The 20,584-nt window shown below is 37.1% G+C and overlaps 1 protein-coding gene and 1 pseudogene across 1 annotated transcript in view; one reads left to right on the plus strand and one right to left on the minus strand.

Moving 5' to 3' along the window:
• Positions 1 to 20,584, plus strand: part of UNC13C (unc-13 homolog C) — a 620,990-nt gene that overhangs the window by 17,371 nt on the left and 583,035 nt on the right. The window lies entirely within an intron of this gene.
• On the minus strand, positions 16,610 to 20,143 carry LOC116481648 (intraflagellar transport protein 80 homolog; annotated as a pseudogene).

Consider the following 20,584-nt stretch of genomic DNA (forward strand, 5'->3'; position numbering starts at 1 on the left):
AGGGTTTCACTGTGTTAGCCAGGATGGTCTCGATCTCCTGACCTTGGGATCTGCCCGCCTCGGCCTCCCAAAGTGCGAAATAACATCATTTTAGCAACTGAATGCACATCAGGCTGGGCTTGAAGGAATCATCTTTGGACAATTTGAAGTTTCTACTTTTTGACAGGAAGTTATTACTGATAGAGGGACGTAGAAAGAACCAGAGCAGTAGTTGTACCAAATATCTAGGAAGATGCACAAGTGTCTGTTTGCCTGTGTGTGCATGCATAATGACTTGCCTGTACAGGTAACTGAGCAAATGGCTTTCATTGATGCCTTTTATAGATACTATAGAAATAAGGATCAAATATTAATACAATAAAGGTTTGATATGGCTGCATAAAATTAAGCATAATTATAGTGAAGTATGTTATCTGGTTAACATGGTCACGTTATTATCAAAACAAATTATGCAAAATAAATTATGGCATATCATTCATGAACTTTATCATACATTTTGCCTGTTACAACATTTAATTTTTCCACAGTGCTTGATCTTCATGGTCTGCTGCTTAGGTAAATGACTTTTCTTACCACAGTGTAAATAGCTACCAGAAGTATTAATTAGAACGGTTTTCTTGTCTTATGGCAAATGCATGAGTCTACATGTCTTAAAGACTGAGGATGATTATAGAATGAGGAAATATATGTACTTTGCAGTTCAGGGTCAGATGACTGCTTTGTCCTGAGAGCTATTACTCAGTTACAAATGCACTCACTTATTACAGTAATTTGATTCTGTTGGTAGCTTTGCTTTCTCTGGCATTGTTCATTTTTAGTATGAATGATTTAGAAAGAATAGCAGTTTGTGTGGAAGGAAGTGATTTTCATGTCAAGGTACATAAAATCAGATTGATAGGAAAACACTCCTTTGATTACAAGGCCAGATAAACATGAGAGATGTTTGGACAGGCCTAGAAGCCCAGTCATCAAAGAAACCTTTCCCAGCCTCCTGGGTGCCTTCATTGTGTTGATGAGTGATTGCTCAGGTTTGAAATGCAGGAATCTAGTAGAGAGTTGTTTATTTTGGCATAATCTGTTTAGCAGAAGGTATCCAATTTTTGAAAAACTCTCTCTTTTAAAATGCAACAGCAGACAACAAAGGAAGATATGTATATATATTGTGACATTTCTTAGAACTCCAGGTTTTTTAGGCTGGAAGGGAGCTTCTAAATCATTTAAGCCAATCCTGTCACTTAAAAGCTGAAAAAATAACAAGAGCCTAAATATTTTGTCCAAGATCATACAAGCTATTGCACTGGAGGATTTCCTAGAAACTGGTTCTCTTCATGTGGTCCCCTGTAGTGAAGTAATAACAGTATGCTGCTATTAAAATAGATGTTCCTTTAAATGAACTAATGGCATTTGCAGCAATCTGGATGGGATTGGAGACTATTATTCTAAGTGAAGTAAGTCAGGAATGGAAAACCAAACATCATATGTTCTCACTCATAAGTGGGAGCTAATCTATGAGGATGCAAAGGCATAAGAATGATACAATGGACTTTGGGGACTCAGGGGGAAAGGGTGGGAAGGAAGTGAGAGATAAAAGACTACAAATTGAGTTCAGTGTATGCTGCTTGGGTGATGGAGGCACCAAAATCTCAAAAAATCACCACTAAAGACCTTACTCATATAACAAAACACCACCTGTTTCCCCAAATACCTATGGAAATAAAAAGAATTTAAGATGTTCCTCTAATAATGGCATAGATGTAATTAATAATGAGACTTATTGCCTCAGAACCCACCCCTTAGTTTATAAAAAAATACAAATAAAAAATACACAATGTACGTGTATTTACCAATATTCTAATAAAAATCTGAAAATGCAAAACATAAAATGTTCAAAGATTTTGGAAGAGGTTAGAGAAACACTGTTACTTTGGATATACCTTAGTTCCTAATTTTTTTTAACTAAGTGACAAGAAAAAATTCTTTGGATTATTTTGCTAACTTATCTTACTGACTTATCTTATTGTCATGGGAGTTTTGAACTGGAATCTGTCTTGAAGATCATCGAGAGCAGCTGTTCTCAAGCCTGGATGCATGCCAGCATCACCTGGGTGAAATTTTATATACACACATTCCGTGAACCACACACCCAAGGATTCTGATTCAGTGGGCCCCAAGAAGGACCTGGGAATATGTATTGTGAATAGAATCCTCTAAAGTTTTGGAGACTGGCCAGGTTAGAGAATCCTCTATCTAATTCAGTCCTCTTGTTTTGCAGATGAGAAAAGCCAAAACCCAGAGTTATTACGTACCTGGATAATTTTTAAATTTTAGGACAGCACATGATATGGTGAGAGAGGGGTCTAGCATCCCTCAGGAAATTGATCCAAGCACAAACCAAATGAAGGTTCTCACACTGAACTTCTTGAGCGTGGGAGATCTGCATGTCCTTTCACTCATCATTTCTGTGGGCTAGAAGAATTATCCAAAAGCAATGAGCTCTCTAATATAATCCTCTGCTACATAGAGTGGAGTTTCATCACAGGGTCATTGAATTTAGTCCAACTTTGCTGGCAAAGTCAAAGAGAAAAGGAGATACAGATAATAATTTAAATAGTGCTAGCGATTTCTCTGGCCAATCCATTCTGCAAGCTTTTGTTCCAGAATGGACTTCCCTGGCTTGCTGTCTGTCCCAGGAGGCTGACCCCTGTGTATTGGATCACCCAGCCTTCTTTGCCAGCAGGCTTGTGGTCAGGTTTGCAGGTCAAATAGCAGAAGGGAAAGGTCAGAATATCTTTGCTCACTCCCTGTTTTGGTGCCTCAGCTCTAGCTGTAAGTGTGTGTCTACCATTTACTGCTGTAAGCCACTGAAGCAGCTTGTGTTGGGCACCGAGCACACGATTTCCTAGTTTTGTCTTAGGTGTTAGGCATGACAATCATGTTCTCGTGTACATGGTCTCTCTCTCTCTGGGCCCTTACCATCTCTTTTTGTTCCCTTACCTTATCTTACACCTCTGTAATTTGTCCTTTTGTTAAAGAAACTTACTTGAATTATTGGTATTAATTCTGTTTTCTTCAGGCACCTAGGTTAATACAAGATGGGAAATATAATTGTTTCTCTCAATAATTCTAAATTTTTGAGTTTCCTTAAAAAGTCGCTATCTCTGTGAACTGAGAATGATTAGTGTTTAAGAATACAATGATGTGAAATTCTTAGTATATTTACTTGATTTGCATGGTACATTTCTGTTGTACATTTTATCATTTTGCATACATATTACTTTACGGATTTGTTGATACAAGACTATACACAATGTACTTTGTGAGCTGTTTAAGATGTTTTCAAAGATAATTTTGACTACATGATATTTACTCCTTAGAAACTGACTTCAGAACCTCTTCAGTGGTTGCAGTTCCGTTCAGTTTGTTTCACTGTATCTATCACAAAAGATTTTAAACCTGGGAGGGAGACTACTCTGAAGTTAGAGAACCGATGTAGGAATAACCCAGTTTATCTAATCCTTTTAGATAGGCACACTGTTTGCTGTGGCCTAGGAGTCTGAAGCTCTTCTTCCAATGACCACTTCAAAATGCCCCCCAGAAGAGGACAAACTAGTACATCCACTTCCAAGGATGATTTGGCAATATTTAGCAAAGTTTTAAATTTACATACCCTTCTTCCATTTTTTTTTATGAATGACTCTTCAGATATACATTTATACCGATATTCTTGGCAGCATTGTCTTATGAAAAACAATATACAATGTACAAATGCCTAAAGGGGCCTTGTTAAAAAATATATAATGTACCCAGAAAATGTATTAGTCCACTTTCATTATAAAGAATGAGGCATATCTAGATGCTTGTGATATATTAAGTCAAACAAAAATCCAAAGTGCAGAATAGCATGTTACATGATTACATATACACACTATATCTATTTCCCTTTATATCTTCCTATGTTTTTATTTTTTCGTTCTTTCTAAAAATCATAGGCATGCATGATTTGTATAAGAAAAACCAAAACGCTCCAGTGATGGTGATGAGAATTTGGAAGCACCCGGTAAACACTGTTAGTCAGATGACAAACTTCACAGGAGCTCATTTTCTCCAACTGAGAGACCCTTCTGTATGGGAAGCTCCCTCTAAATTTCACTGGCCTTCTTCTAGTCACTTTAAACCTACAGCCCATTCTTAGATGCATGCGCCTTTGTCACTGTGGAGGTGACTGGATTTCTGACCCGATTTAGAGAGAGATGCCTGTGTCCCAGAACCATCACTCAGAGAAAAACGTGGAAGCCAATTTGCACAGGCATGGGAAGTTTTCCATCAACCAAGATAGCAGCAACACAGATGAGATTAGATGAGCACCCAATGCTAGGAAGCAGAGAGTCTGGGGCAATATTCCAAAAAGCCGAGCCACTTACAGACAAGTTTCACAAGGTGGGGAGGTGTTGCAACACCAAGAGGATGATTTGGATTCTTAAGTGTAGCCATTGGATGCCAGAAAGACAGAGAAGATGAAGATATGGTCATACATTTCTGCCTTGAAAAGCAGATCTGGTAGTAATACTTCAGGGATTTTGTAGTCTTCCCGTCTAGGAGTTGAGGTTATAAAGAATTATTGTCATTCTAGGTGACTACAAGCCAAGTTGAGAGGTTTCTTTAAAAAGAATGACCCCTTCCTTTCCCCGGACACTTGATTGTCTCTGCCAGCCTTCAGCCTTGAATTCATTCTCAATGAACCTTAGGCTTCCAGGATGTGAGAAATTAACCACAAGTTGTTACTGATAAAAGTTTCCCTGGCACCCTAACCTGCCAAGGCTGAAGACGTCTCTATAATGGTCTAATTCAGTGGTTTTCAACTTGAGGTGCAACTGGCACTACTGGGCAAGGCCAAGGATGCTGTTGATCATTCTGTAGTGCCCAGGGCAGCCCACAACAAATAATTATCCGGCGCAGGTGGAGAAATCCTGATGTTGTCCAAATCCTTCAATTTACGGAGAAAGAAACTGAGGCCCAGGCATGTTATGCATTTCCTAAAGGCGTTAGGTACTGCATCTCTCACTTAACACATTCAAAAGTCGTTCTGTCTCAGTTCTTTAGAAACTTCTTTTGGGGACACCTTCCAATGTGCCAGTAATAGAAATTCACTCAGTTTCGATTTCCACATACATGAAAAGAGGGAGGGATGGGGCCCAAGTTACTGTCTGCTTTGGCCTGAGCCTGTCCAGGAGAATGCAGCCATTCTTCTCTGTGTTACAGCTCAGCGGCACTAGATGCAGTTGAATCTGTTTCTCTCCTTTCTTCTCATTGACCTTCATCTGTCATTCCCGTAATGGATGGAGTTGGGGCAGTTTGCTAAATTGTAGCAAAATTTGAGGTGTTCAAAGACCAAAACAGAATAGAAAACTTCCAAAGTTCTTTTGCCTCTGAATTTCTATGACTGTGTGAAAATGGTAAACCTTCGGTGATTCAGTTGAGAGGATTCTGGGAAAGCAGGGAGAGTCATTAAATGAATGGACCTTCTGCTCTTACTTAAGTCACCAGAAGCAGGCCACTCTGCCTGCATGGAGGGCAGGAATGCCAAGAAAATGAGCCTGCTGTGGATACTATATGTAATTTATTTTATATGATTTGGGCTACCGAAAGACCTAGCATTAAGGCGAGAGCCGTCCTAAGTATTTCTGTGTGCTTTCCAGTTAAAGGTGTTCCTAAACCTTAAAAGCTTCTTGATAGAGAAATAGCTGCCTTGAATTTAGCACCCCTGATTCCAGCTATTTTGAGTACTAGCTACCTTTCTAGTATCCACATAATTTTGCAGGTTTCCTGTTCTACAGTAGTTGCCCTTTTAGGCACTCCAGTGATGTGGTTTAAAGTAGGCGCTTCGCAGACAGAAAGATACAGTTTTTTCTACCCTGAGCATCTCCACAATGTGCCATGGGCAAATAGTTTTTAACCATCTATTCCCTACCTTCCACAGCTGTAAAATTGCGGTAATAAAAGTATTTTTCTCATTGATTTATCATGCAAAAATTAAAAAAAAATGTCCAAAAGGCTTAGCACAATGCTTGTCTTTTGGTAAGTGATTACAAGGCCAATAATTATTTCACTGTTTTGGAGGAAAAAGCAAGTTTGAATTCGTTTACACATCAAAATGAATTTATATGTTTCTTTTTAAATTATGCTAGTAGCTATACACATTTGACATATGGTAGGAGATACTTCTAACATTAGAGATTTGTTGGTCTGTTTTTGGGTGTGGTGTTCACTTATTAGAATAGTTGTCTGATCTATATAAGATACTTCCATAAATTCTTCTGCAAGTGACCTAACACCATTCACTTTGCACTTAGGGACAAAATGGTTAGGTTTGCCATTTATGCAAGTGCCGTTATGGAGTACATTCATTTGGGCAGTTTTCTTTGTGTCCTATTAATGTATTTTTTTCTAAATTAATATTTGTATAGTGTATGAAATTTAGCAAATATATGGAAATCTGTATTCTTTTACCAACAAGTGAGAAGTGTAAAAGCAATGGAGGTTTTTTGCTGTCTTTGAGGCAGCTTTTGAGCAGGTACATTCTGTTTACATATATCATTTTAAAATTAATATTTAATTTATTACAGTCACCTTAAAAATAGATTCTCTCATGCTTTTATGTTATACTTGTATGTATATATGTGTGTATATACATATACATATATATATATATATTTTTTTTTTTTTTTTTCCTGAGACAGAGTCTGTGTTGCACAAGCTGGAGTACAATGGCGTGATCTCGGCTTACTGCAAACTCCTGCTTCCCTGGTTCAAGCAATTCGCTTACCTTAGCCTCCTGAGTAGCTGCAGTAGCTGGGATTACTGGCACGTGCAACAATGCCTGGCTAATTTTTTTATTTTTAGTAGAGATGGAGTTTCACCACGTTGGCTGGTCTGGGATTCCTGGCCTCAAAGTGATCCGCCCACCTCGGCCTTTCAAAGTGCTGGGATTACAGGCATGAACCACTGCTACTGGCCCCATTTGTACATCTTATTCTATTTTAAATATAGGAGATGTTAGCAATCACTTGTTAAAATGAAGGAGGCTTTAAATTAATGTTATCTCCCATTTACAAATGAGGTTAGCAAAACAATTTTTAACGTTTTAAACTGCATTTATACCTGAAAATATTTAGTTTTCTTTATAAGAACTTTAACTGACTGATAAACAGAATCTTTCCAAGTAATTAAGTAATTCTTTAAAATAAATTAAATGTATGAAGTCAATGTCAAGTTATCTTAAACATCTCAACATTGTTTAAAAAACTTACCAGTTCTCTTTGAATAACTAAGATCACAATTTTAAAATCAATTATGTTTCAATTTAGAATCCTGAGACTCATATGTTAGTTTAATAAATCAAATTATCTTAAGTGTTTCTAACATTTTAATACATATAGGTTATTTCCATTTTTGCATAAATAATTTTCATGAACTTAACACAGTTACAATATAATTGTGGGCTTGATTTAGACTCTGTGGTAAATTCCAATCCTGTCTGTTTAAAGAATGGTTGCACTATCTTGGGCCGGTAAAGGCTACGAATCAATGGAATATTTGGGGTCTAGATGCAGTTGATTCTCCACATGTCACTTACCTACAAGTCGACCTGCTTTTTATAGTTGCTGTAGCAACAGGCACCTCAGGCCCTTTAGAAGACATTGCCCCCTCCTGCATTCAGATTATTGTTATATAACATTTCTGTCCAGTCTCATCGAGATTGTAATTTTCTTCACTGTTTTGTTAGGTTTTGCACTTATCTGATTCTCTTAGTACGTTTTAATGTTTTCTCATCTGGCTCAAAACACATTTTCTTTCCATCCCATCAGATGTTTCACATGCTTATGTAATACTTTTGAAACCTCATTTAATTTTATTTGTCTGATTTGAGTTGCCAAATTATTCTAGATTCTTTTCATATTGTTCCTGACTGGCAGGGCGACAGTGAAACAGAATGACATGCCATTGGTGTTGCATATCCCTGGGGTCTTTGGCTCCACAGATGACACTAAAGTCAAGCTAATGAAAGTAAGGAAAAATAACCAACTAGAATCCCTCCACACAGATATTTCTACCATTGACTTTGAGCATATTCACTTCCAGTTTTCTAAGACTGGAGTGTTCCAGAGCTCAGTTCTTGGACTCTTTTTTTTTCCTATTTATGGTTGTATATTTTCCTACTTACACTTGCATTCTAGGTGATCCCATTTGGTCCCATAACTTTGAATGCCACTTGCGTGCTGAAGATGACAGCATTTCTATTTCCTAGCATGAACTTCCCTCCTAGACTCTAGTCTAATAGTATGTAACTGTTTCCTCGACTGCTTCACTTGGGTGTCTAGAATCTAATGACTTCTTACATGTCACCCCACCACCATTTGCTTCCCTCTCCAGCCCCCCATCCTTTGCCTTCATCATCTCTGCACTGGATGCAATGGCCTCCCTGCTTCTTCCCTTGACCCCCACCAGTCGCCAGAGTGAGGCTGTTAATGTCGGTATGTCATAATGTCATCCTCTGTTCAAAACTCTACAATGTGCCTCCCCCACCCCACCCCCATTTTACTGAGAGGACAGGCCAAACACCTTACTTTGGCCTTTACACTCTTTTCCCATTACCTCTCCAAGCTCCTTTCTTGTTCTTACTGCTGAAACCTTCAATCACTCTGTTCTAGTCATGTGGATTCACTGTGTTCTTCTAGCTCACCAGGCTCATTCCTATGGGTAGGGTTCCCCCAGAGGCAGACAGACTCTAAGACAGGTTAAATGCAACTAGTTTATTTCAAAGGTGATGCCAAATTCAAACTGTGGGAGAGAGACTAGGAGTAAGGTATAGAAACGAAGCCGACACAAGATACACTTAGGCTATAGGCAGGTGGGTCCAATCCCACTGAAGAACCCTGAGCTTGCTACTTAAGGTGTAGTCTGTGAACCAGCATGATGCTATCACCTGGGAGTTTGTTAAAATGAGATTCAGGCCCCACCCCAGACCTACTTAATCAGAATCTGCACTTTAACAAGGGCTTCAGGTGATTCTTATGCTCTAATTAATGTTTGAGAAACACTCTCTGGGGGACAGTGTGGAACATGTCTCTGTGTTATCCTACCCAGGCTGGGAAAGCTGGGGGTATTTTTCAACAACTCCCTAGCTGTCATTGGTTGAGTTTTGCTTCCAGGGCTATTAACTTCCAGCTTGCCCCAAGTACTGGCTTAGCATGCACTTTGGCCTGAAAATAAAGGCCTGCTGGAAGCGAGTCACAGGTGCTTGCAGTAAACTGTCTTCAGGTGTGTAGAGGTGAGCACCCAGAATATGCGTATGTTACTAATAGTGTCTGCAACTGAGCCTTTGCTGTAGCTGTTCTCTTGGCCTGAAATGTTCTTCCCTCAGGTATTCACTTGGCTAAATCCTCTACCTCCTCCCGGTCTTTATTCAGATCATACTGTCTCGGTGAGATTTATCTCTATTTAATTTTGCAACCTGCATGCACCAACCCAGAATTCTCAATTCCCTTCACTCTGCTCTCTTCTCTTTGTAATTGCACTTAGCCTTTGAATTCACTGTATAATTTATCCACTTAATATACTCAATTTTTACCTGCTTCCATGGAAAGTTAGCTACACCAGAGCAGCAGACTTTGTCTGTTTTGCTTATTGATGGATAACATAGAGGAGCTCGTTAATGTTTGTTAAATGAATGCCTTTCTATATTTTAAAATATAAGATGGTAGTATATATAAAACTTTGTATCCTGCATTTGGCTTAGCATTATGTCACAAATATTTCCCATATCATAAAAATACTTAAATATCATTTTAATTGGTAGCCAAATATTTCATTGTCTCTACAAATTATAATTAATTTAAACGTTCTCATAACACTTGGCATGTTTTCTATTTTCTTTTTGTAATAAATAACACTTGTCTGTAAGTAAATGTTTCATTTTATATATTATTTCTTTAGAATAAATGCCTAGAAGTCAAAATATTAACTCAAAGGCTAAAAATGACTGTCAGGACTCAGAGAGGTGCATAAGAATTGTCTTTTGGAAATTTTGTTCCCATATACCTCTAACCAGCAATGAATAGACATGCCTGGAACACCATACTCTTTTAATCAACCCAAAGCTACATAGCGTAGTAGTTAAGAGCATGATTCTGAGATAATTGTCTTGGATTTAATACCAGCTCTCGGATTTATGAGTTCTGTGACATTGGCCACGCTACTTATCTTTTCCTCACTTTGTTCATTTGTCAAATGAGAATAATGAAAATAATATTACCTCATGGGGTTGTTGTGAAGATTAAATTACTTAGTATAGATAAAGACGAATATCTGGTACATAATAAATTCAATGTAACTGTAAGCTAATACTGTATTGAGACATTTTAAAATTGATAAAGTGAATAAATAGTACTTTGTTTTTACTTTATTTGCATTTGAAGTTGGGGGTATAGTACTGTCAGGACTAGTTGGTAAGATTTGTGTAATGTTTCAAAACCTGATCGAGTACATCTCAACTTAGCATGATGGTGCTGGGGCTTGGCATTCCAGGTTGAGCATTCCTAATCTGAATATTTGAAATGTGAAACATTTTGAGCACCAATATGATGCTGAGATTTTTATATTTGGGATGCTTAGCTGGCATATAATGCAAATATTCCAAAATCAGAAAATATTAGAAGTGGAAAACACTTCTTTTCCCAAGATAAGGAACGCTCAACCTCTATAAAATATCACAATACTTCAGAGTCAGGTTTTGGAGCCCTAGGTCAAATAATTGTCAGAAAAATCTTATTTTTGACATAAAGCATGAAATGAGAATACATAGGGGTTTATCGCTGATAAATTTTGAGCTTATCATTGAAAATGTGAGTCTGTAGGGATAACTTCAACAGTGACTTTTCAACGCCAACACACCTGCAGGTTTAGGCAAATGGGTAAATATACTGATATTGCTAAGAACAAAAGTTGTCCCTATGAAAGAGGAAAGATACAAACACAAAATAGGGGAAGTGAAGAATCTTATATTCCAGTGGAGGACAACTGATAGATGGTAACCACATGTCACCTCGTTGTTGTTCATTAACTTAGTGGCTTAGAAACCACTTACTGAGGCTGGGTGTGGTGGCTCACACCTGTAATCCCAGCACTTTGGGAGGCTGAGGCGGGCAGATCACAAGGTCAGGAGATCGAGACCATCCTGGCCTACATGGTGAAACCCTGTCTCTACTAAAAATGCAAAAAATTAGCCGGGTATGTGGTGGGCTCCTGTGGTCCCAGCTACTCAGGAGGCTGAGGCAGGAGAATGGTGTGAACCCGGGAAGTGGAACTTGCAGTGAGCCGAGATCACACGACTGCACTCCAGCCTGGGCGACAGAGCGAGACTCTGTCTCAAAAAAAAAAAAAAAAAAAAAAAAGAAAGAAAGAAAAAACCACTTACTGAGAATCTACTGTGCATAACATTGAGCATCAATGTTATGAAAGTACAACAAAATGAGTCTATCACACTTCTTGTCCTTAAGAAGCCTGCTAGATGCTCCCTATCCAGCCTGGAAACATGACTGCTCCTGTATAAGGCAAGGCTTGTAACATGTTGAACAATAATGGCTTCATCCCAGGACTCTACTAAAATAAGCTTATGGTAAATTTACCTTATATGTGGATGGGTTTTGAAATTACACATTTTTAAAACCATATTTTTTTTCACAAAGTGGCTAAAATAATTCTGGACATGGAAACTTATTTTAATGCATTTATGCAATAAAGGAGGCAGCCTTGCGCAACATGTCAATTTCATCAGGAGATCACTATGCAACAGACAGAGAATTTGGGCAACATTTACACTGCAATTTCTGGAGATATTAAGCCAGCAGATACAGGAACATGCATCACTTTATTTATGCCTTGCTAATTAAATGTACATGGACTTTGAATTTTGAAGCCCAGTCAAAGTTTCCTAGTTCTCTTTTAGCAGCAGTTTATTTTTACTCTGGGTCTGGTCAGATGTAGAAACCACAGAAATGGAGGCTGTAGGATTCTGTCTTCTCTAAGCAAGTTTGTGCTTTTTTCCTGTGGCTTCCCTCTTAGGTAGGAGCAAAGATGTACGGCAGAGGAGGCTGTAAACATCCAGTCATTTGGGGTGGTTCATTTGGTTCTTGTCAAGGGAAATAGGTTTCTACTCTTGCCGCAATTTCTATGCAATCTTGTATTAGTTGATGTGCAGACGTCCAGAACTTGGGATACCCTCTTTTGGGATGATGTTTTGTCCCTCAGTGGGGTGTCCTACTCTTTTCGTCTATTGTGTGCGATCATACAACTTCATCCACATACTCTTGGTTCCTGGTTTGATAGATGGCTCTATTGACAGATGGCATTATTAAAGACCATTTCCCTTTGGACCTTATATCACTCACAAGTTAGGCTTTAATTTCAGAATATGTTTTTCTTATTACAACTTTATGGAAATAAATTTACATAATATAAAATTCACCCTTTTAAAGTGTAAATACAATTCAATAGTTTTTAGCATATTTAGAGAGGTACAACCATCAACATAATCTAATTTTGGAACTTTTTTCACCCCAAAAAGAAACCCCATGTTTGTTGTAGTCACTCTCTTTTCCCCCTGCCCCCAGCCCCTGGCAACCACTAATCTACTTTCTGTCCTTGTGGAGTTGCCTATTCTGAATCTTTCATATAAATGGAATAATATAAAATGTAGCCTTTTGCATCTGATTTCTTTTACATAATATAATGTTTTCAAGGTTTGTCTATGTCGTAGCACATAACAGTAACTTCATTCCTTTTTGTGCCTGAGCAATATTTCATATTATGGATATAACACATTTGTTCATCCATCCCTCTATATACTGATTGGAAAAAGCTATTTCCACTTTTTGGCTATTATTAATGCTGCTATGAACATTTGTGTACAGGTTTTTATGATGACATGTATTTAAAGTTTTCTTGGATGTAGATCTAAGAGGTGGGATTACTTGGTTCAGTGGAACTCTTTGTTCAACTTTTTGAAGAATTTCCCAACTGTTTTCCAAAGTGGCTGCACAACCTGACAGTCCCACCAGCAATGTGGCGGGTGGGGTGGCAGATGTGGGGGAGTTCCACTTTCTCCACGTTCTCACCAACACTTGTTATTATCTGACTTTTTTGTTATAGTCATCCTGTTCGTGGTGAAGTGGTATCTCATTTTTAAAAATAAATTTTATTGTGTATATTTGAGGTTTGCAACATGATGTTATCAGATACATATAGATAGTAAAATTGTTATTATAGTCAAGCAGATTAACATATCTATCATCTCACGTAGCTGCTATTTTACATTTGCATTTCTCTAATTACTAAGGGTGTTTTTCCGTGTGCTTATTGGCCATTTGTATATCTTCTTTGGAGCAAAATATATGTTCAAATTCTTCGCCCAGTTTTTAGTTTGGTTATTTTTTCTTTTTATTGTTGAATTGTACGATATTTTTATATATTCTAGTTACAAGTCCCTTATGACATATGTGATTTAAAATATTTTCTCTCAATCTGTGAGTTATCTTTTCACTTTCTTGACTGTGTCCTTCAAAACACAAAAATTTTAAATTTTGATGGAGTGTAAATTATCAACTTTTTCTTTTTTTGCTCATGTTTTTGGTACCATATCTAACCACTGCCAAATCCAAAGTCATGAAGAACTATTTATATGTTTTCTTCTAAGAGTTTTATTTAGTTTTCAGATTTGTTTTGAGTTAATTTTTGCATATGGTATGCAAACAGGGGTTTAGTTTCATTCTTTTGTATGTGGATATCTAGTTGTCTAGCATCGTTTGTTGAAAAGATTTTTCTGTTCTCCATTGAATTTAACAACTTTGTTAAAAATTCAGAATACTTTTAACCTACACATTTTTCTTAAAAGATATTTGTTGGTGAATTTCCGTCTTTTTCCCCCTGAATAATACAATTGTTATCTTCAGTATAAATTTTACATATAAGCATTCATGCCCATACATTTTTCAGAACACCTGTTCTTAACTGGAGGTGGAATTATTACCATGTGTGGTGGGGCCTCTGAGCAGCGGGAGGTCACAGTACTTTTTCCTACCACTCTAGATGAACTGATTCTGTGGTGAGTCACACCGATGGGGAGAGTAGGAGTAGCTAATAGAACCTGACTGCCTGGCTGAAACCTGTCTTTCTTAACCATACACCTGAGGTCTTTACTGAACAAAGAGTAAGTAATTGTAGTAAATAAATAATCTCTGGGGAAATAGTTCGAGATTCTAGGAATATCCCATTTTTCATCAGTGTTCTACAAACTAGCTTTAGCATCCATTGACAATTCTCGCTTGAACTGATAATTACCATCAAGGTTGCAAAATGATGATTTTTGTAATTCTGTCAGTCTTTTTACATGTATTAATTGACATTCTTCTATAAAGAAGATTTTATCATCTCTAATTCTCTTTTTAAAATTTATTGTAGCATCAGTATGGACTCCAGATTCATCTCGTATTCAATGTTCTCATCCATTTCCATCATTTCTCACTTTGATACTCAGTTGTCTCAAGTTTGCTGTTTTTTTTACCCAACACTCTATCTTGGAGATTACTTCAGTAGTTTATGGAGATCTTTCTCATTGTCTTTATTGCTACATAATACCCCTTTCTGTGGATGTAACAAAGTTTAATCCTGCTGATATCTTGTGAATTGGTGTCTAATAATTTACTATAACAGTGAATAGCACTGTAGATGTATTTTTCTATGAGGTGTGTCATCAGAGTAAATACCTAGGGATTTCTGGGTTGGTGTATGAATAGGCTTGTTAGGTTTAGCAATTATTCTCCAGAGGGATTACATCATTCTGGATTGCCATTCGTAACATATGAGTGTGCTTGTTTTTCCAGAGTCTCATCAACAATGTATATTGTCAGACTTCTATATTTTTGCCACTCAATTGACATATTTCAATGTAATTTTAATTTGCATTTATTTTATTGTGAATGAAATCAATAATCTTTTCATATGTTTAAAGATTATTTTTATATTTGTCTTATTCCAAACCACCTGTGTATATAGTTTTGTTCATTTTTCTAGTGGGTTTTTTCCTTCAAACTTTAAAAATATTTTTATATTGGCTATTAGCCTTTTCTGTTGTTGTTCTGGAACATAGACACTTTATTTTTTACTTTTTTATTGTGGTAAAATATATATAACAAAACTCTTTTAACCATTTTTTAATTTTTAAGCCTTTCATTGAAATATAGCAATATAGAAAATATATAAACAGTACAACTTATAAGTACACTGCTCAATCAGATTTCATAAACTGAGTACACTCTTGTACCCAGTATCTGGGTCAAGAGCAGAATATTCCAACATTCCGGAAAAGAAAAGAAACAGGTTAAAAAGAAAAGATTTCTATTAAAAATAAAAAAACTAGACATAGTAATTCAAATGGGGGTAAGAGACATAATCCCTTTATCCCTTTATACACATGTAACATATTTATATATAATTCCATACATATGCACATATGCACTCTATAATGTACAATTTCCAAAAATGGGTTCACATAAGATTTTGTAAGTGGTATTTATTTTTTAAAAAGTTATATGGTAATAATTTGGAGACAAATGATTAAGACTAGTCAAACAGGTTTATCATTTAAGAAGATTTTCACAAATTCAGACTTCAGGGCCTATTGCCTGACCATCTCAAGTCAGGAAAGGAATGAGGAGAAGCCTTCTTACCCATTTTAGATATATTTTTAAAATTATGATAAAATATACATAACAAAATTTACCATTGTAACCATGTTTATGGGAACAATTCAGTGGCATTAACATTCAGAATGTTGAGCAACCATCATTACCATTCTTTTTCAGAATTTGTTCATCCCAAGCAGTAGCTATGTACCCGTTAATCAACAGCCACCCCCCACCCTTCCTTCTCCCCACCTGTCTCTGGTAAACACTGTTCTCCTTTCTATCTCTATGAGCTTGCCTATGCTTGTACCTCATATAAGTGGTATCATAATTGACCTTTTGTGTCTGGCTTATGTCACTTAGCATAGGTTTTCAAGGTTTATCCTGTTGTAGCATTTATCAGGATTTCATCCCTTTTTAAGGCTGAATAATATTCCATTCTATGTATTGTACCACATTTGTTTATCCATTCATGATAGATATTTGAGTTGTTTCCACCTTTTGCTATTTGAGTAATGCTGCTATGAACTTTGGCGTATAAGTGTCTGCATTTTATACATTTGCGCAAATCCATCCTCATGTATTTTTGTTCTATAAATAAACTTTTGGAGGCATTTCACAATTTAGAGGTCAAATAGAAATTAATAATATGCATTTTTAAATAGTTTAATGTTTTATCATCAACATTCATATTTGTTCAGGCTGAAGATTCCGGGATGAAATAACGGGCAAAAAACTGAAATATAATTAACACTACATAGGCATATCATAAGTATATCACAATATTTTTGCTAATTATTGGATTAGAAAAATATGAAACAGAGAAGTACACAAATTACTTTGTGTTTCATCTTTCTGAATGTACTTTTACATTAAATACACAGCAAGTGTGTATACTTATTTAAAGATTTTCCTTTTTTTTTATCAACCAAAATATGCATATCCTTAGTTAATCAGAATTCATTTCAAAAGACAAAACTTCTTAAAGATACGCGTGGCACGTAGGGCTTTAGACCCATAGTCTTACTGGATTGGCTGCTTGATGATTGTTCTCCTTCTTTTGTAATTTCAATCTCAATTTTGGCTTTGATTTTTCTCTCAATCTTTTTGGAGACCTTCTGCATACTGCAAGTATTGTTTATGTTTCCTCTTTACCAAATGTCTCCAAAAACTTCTGACAGTAAGCAAGAACTGTATCAGCATGTGTTTTGTATTTTACAGCCAATTCTACTGCGCTTTCTCAGTTGTAGAGATTAATATTGATCTGGACTGCGTGATAAATGAGGCCAGCCTGAATAAGTGCGATATCAGCCTCCTGTATGTTTCCACTAAACCTTAGTATGTGGGCCATTTTTGACTCTTTAAATGAAAGACTTTCATAGAATTGAAGTACCGGACCTTATCGATTTCACCAATTGCTGCATAGCCTATTTCTGTAATAGTAATATTTTGATTAGCAACTGCCATAGCAGCTAGACAAGCTCACATGGTTTGCTCCTCAACAAAGCGGCAAAGTCTTACATCATCTTCCCATTTTGAACTGTCTACATATTCAGGGAGAATAACAGGATATGGTGATACACTGATGTGAACCAGAGGGCCATTAACTCTTGTTGTAGTTACCTGATTTCCAACAAAACTCACAATATGGGGATTTTTACTGAATTCACTTGTATCCCTTTCACGTAATGTTTTAGGGAAAATGTCACTGTCCGCATAAACCATATTGGAGTAATACCACACTGTAAATTGAGTATCTTGAAGTCTGCAAATGATAGTGCATGTGTCACTCCATGCCAAAGTATGCACCATTGTTCCAAGTTTGATAATTTTTTCTTCCTTCTCAGATTGTTTCACAGAAGTGGTAAACATATCTCTATTTTTATCAATGAAAGTAACTTTTCTATCATTGGTAAGTCCTTTTTGATCCAGAGCAATTTTCTTTTTTTTTTTTTTTTTGAGACGGAGTCTCGCTCTGTCGCCCAGGCTGGAGTGCAGTGGTGCGATCTCGGCTCACTGCAAGCTCCGCCTCCCGGGTTCACGCCATTCTCCTGCCTCAGCCTCTCCGAGTAGCTGGGACTACAGGCGCCCGCCACCACGCCCGGCTAATTTTTTGTATTTTTAGTAGAGACGGGGTTTCACCGTGGTCTCGATCTCCCGACCTCGTGATCCGCCTGCCTCGGCCTCCCAAAGTGCTGGGATTACAAGCGTGAGCCACCGCGCCCGGCTGATCCAGAGCAATTTTCAAGATTTCATTCTTACAAGGAAGGAACTTTCCATCATCTAATGGTTTTCCAGTTAATGCCCCAATTTTTTCATCAACTTTGTCTCATTGCTATGGTATCATCTCATTGCTAGAGGCACAGTCTGTGCATTCAGTATATCTGCTCTCACTCTAGGAAATTTTGGAGATGAAATAAAGTGCCCTTCATACGAATATAAATCGATACTGCTAACATCTATGAGAAGAAAATGTCTTTCTGCCTGCAGGATTAAACTAACAGTTCCTTCTTTGAGGTCAGATATAATTGGTGTATTCCAGTTCTTTGTGGAGACCACATAACATTGAAGAGACATTGAAACAACTAAGTGTGCAGAGTTCAAAGATGCTTTAATGGCCGTGATGGAATTCCAGTAAGTTCACTGCATCGTTAAGAATATTATGAACGTGTATGATCCTTCTTTTAGTTAATGTTACTTGAAAGTTTTTCCACTCTCAATATTGTTCCACCGCAGGTGCAAAAACAACATGCCCAATTCCACACACTCCAGCAGTCTGAGTGCCATCAGTTGACCATGCAATATTAAATATGCTGCCAGTGTTTTTCTAAAGCATATGATCACCCAGTTTTATTACATAAGAGTAAAGTATGAAATAATCCAATAGCAAATAATTCTCCATCTGGAGCCCAGGTAACTAAAGTAATTGGATGCTCATGAGGTTGTGAATTGTACAGTGGGTGACTGTAACTATCCCATACCTTATATTTACAGTCTTCACCAGCAGATAAAATAAGATTATTGACTGAGTTCCAATCTATTTTTAAAATGATGCCATCATAAGCTTTCTGTAAAACTTTAGCATTTGATTGAAGAGGTTTCTTTTTGTGAGACGGATTCTCACTCTGTCCCCCAGGCAGGAGTGTAGTGGCGCGATCTCGGCTCACTGCAACCTCCGCCTCCCAGGTTCAAGCAATTCTCCTGCGTCAGCCTCCCAAGTAGCTGGGATTACAGGCGCCTGCCACCACGCCCGGCTAATTTTTTTTTGTATTTTTAGTAGAGACAGGGGTTTCACCATGTTGGCTAGGCTAGTTTTGAACTCCTGACCTCAGGTAATCCACCCACCTCAGCCTCCCAAAGTGCTAGTATTATAGGCGTGAGCCACTGTGCCGGCCACTGAAGAGGTTTAATGATTAGCTGCTTGCCTGCTGTATAAAGAACCTTTTCTGAATCAGGACCCCACACTACTGAATACAGTGGTATTCCTCAGAAGGCACTCCTCCTTTTTCTGTACTTGGTAAGTATATTTTCTGGGAATATTCTCTGGGAGTAGTCAGGAGCTGACCTGGGCTTGCTGAGCTAAAGTTGATCTAAGCATCCAAGTCTTTGACCAAATTTTTATTGTCCACCTTCTCCAACTGTAACTAATGTTGTTGCTTCATCATTCTATCTTCCTGCAAGTATTCTCCAGAGTGAGCTGCTACACTTTTTTCCACTCTTTCTAACTTGGAAATCAAATTAAATTTATCATCAGAACTTATGAGGACAAAGCTTTCTGCTTGAGTTTGTCTCTTATACCCAAACTCTTTGGAAACTGGTGAAGATCTATAGGGTAAATATCATCAGAAAGCTTTACTATTTGAGTTGTTCCACTAGCGAACAAGTTTCTCTTCACTATCTGGTGATCATCACTATATGAATATAGCCCCTCAGCAGTAGTCCAACCTACACAGCTTACTAATTCTTGATGCTTTGGTTCTCTTAAAAGAGATATCTTCAGTCTCATGACACCACTTCCAGCAAAAATTTAAAATGCCACTTGATTGTATTTACTCAAGTTCCAGGAAAGCAGTGGCAATTGCTTTCATATAGCTGGTACCAGTTACCAAGAAGCCTCTCGATCTCCTGGTCACCACAGTGACTTCTTGACTATTAGTCTTTTAACTATGATATATGTTGCAAACATTTTCTTCCAGATTTTTATACTCTTTTATTGTGATTTTCTTTTTGGCCTTATAGAAAATTCATTTTTATAGAGCCACATTTATCCATCTTTTATTGCATCTGTATTTTAGACATAGAAAGGTTTTCCCCACACTCAGGTTGTAAAGGAATGGATCCATCTTTTTTTCTAATATTTTCATAACTTCATGTATTTCATTTGTATTCTTGATGCATTTGGAGTTTATTCTGGCATATGGTATAAGGAATGGATGCAATTTCATCATTTTCCAAACGATTATAGAGTGTCTTGACACTAATTATTTAAAAAGTATATTTTTTTATCTAGTGGATTGAGTTGACATTTATATAATATATAAACTTCTATTTGTATTTGGGTTTTTTTTCCTGGACTTCCTAATTTTTTTCTCACTGCTTAGTCTCTCTATTCAATGTACTATATCACAGTCTTTCAAATATAGAGACTTTGGTACATATTTCAGTATCTGGTAACACTAGCTGCTGATCAGATAGCTGTGGTTCTATGATGGATCTATGATTTTTCATTTTCTAACTTCATTCCATATGTTTCTGTTATACAGACTTTATATCTCACTTGCTGACTTTGAAAATTTTTGTTGGTATTTTACAGAGGTTATAATAAACACATGGATTGAATGATAAAT

Source organism: Hylobates moloch, unplaced genomic scaffold (assembly GCF_009828535.3).
Source record: "Hylobates moloch isolate HMO894 unplaced genomic scaffold, HMol_V3 SCAFFOLD_14, whole genome shotgun sequence".
Classification (NCBI taxonomy): domain Eukaryota; kingdom Metazoa; phylum Chordata; class Mammalia; order Primates; family Hylobatidae; genus Hylobates; species Hylobates moloch.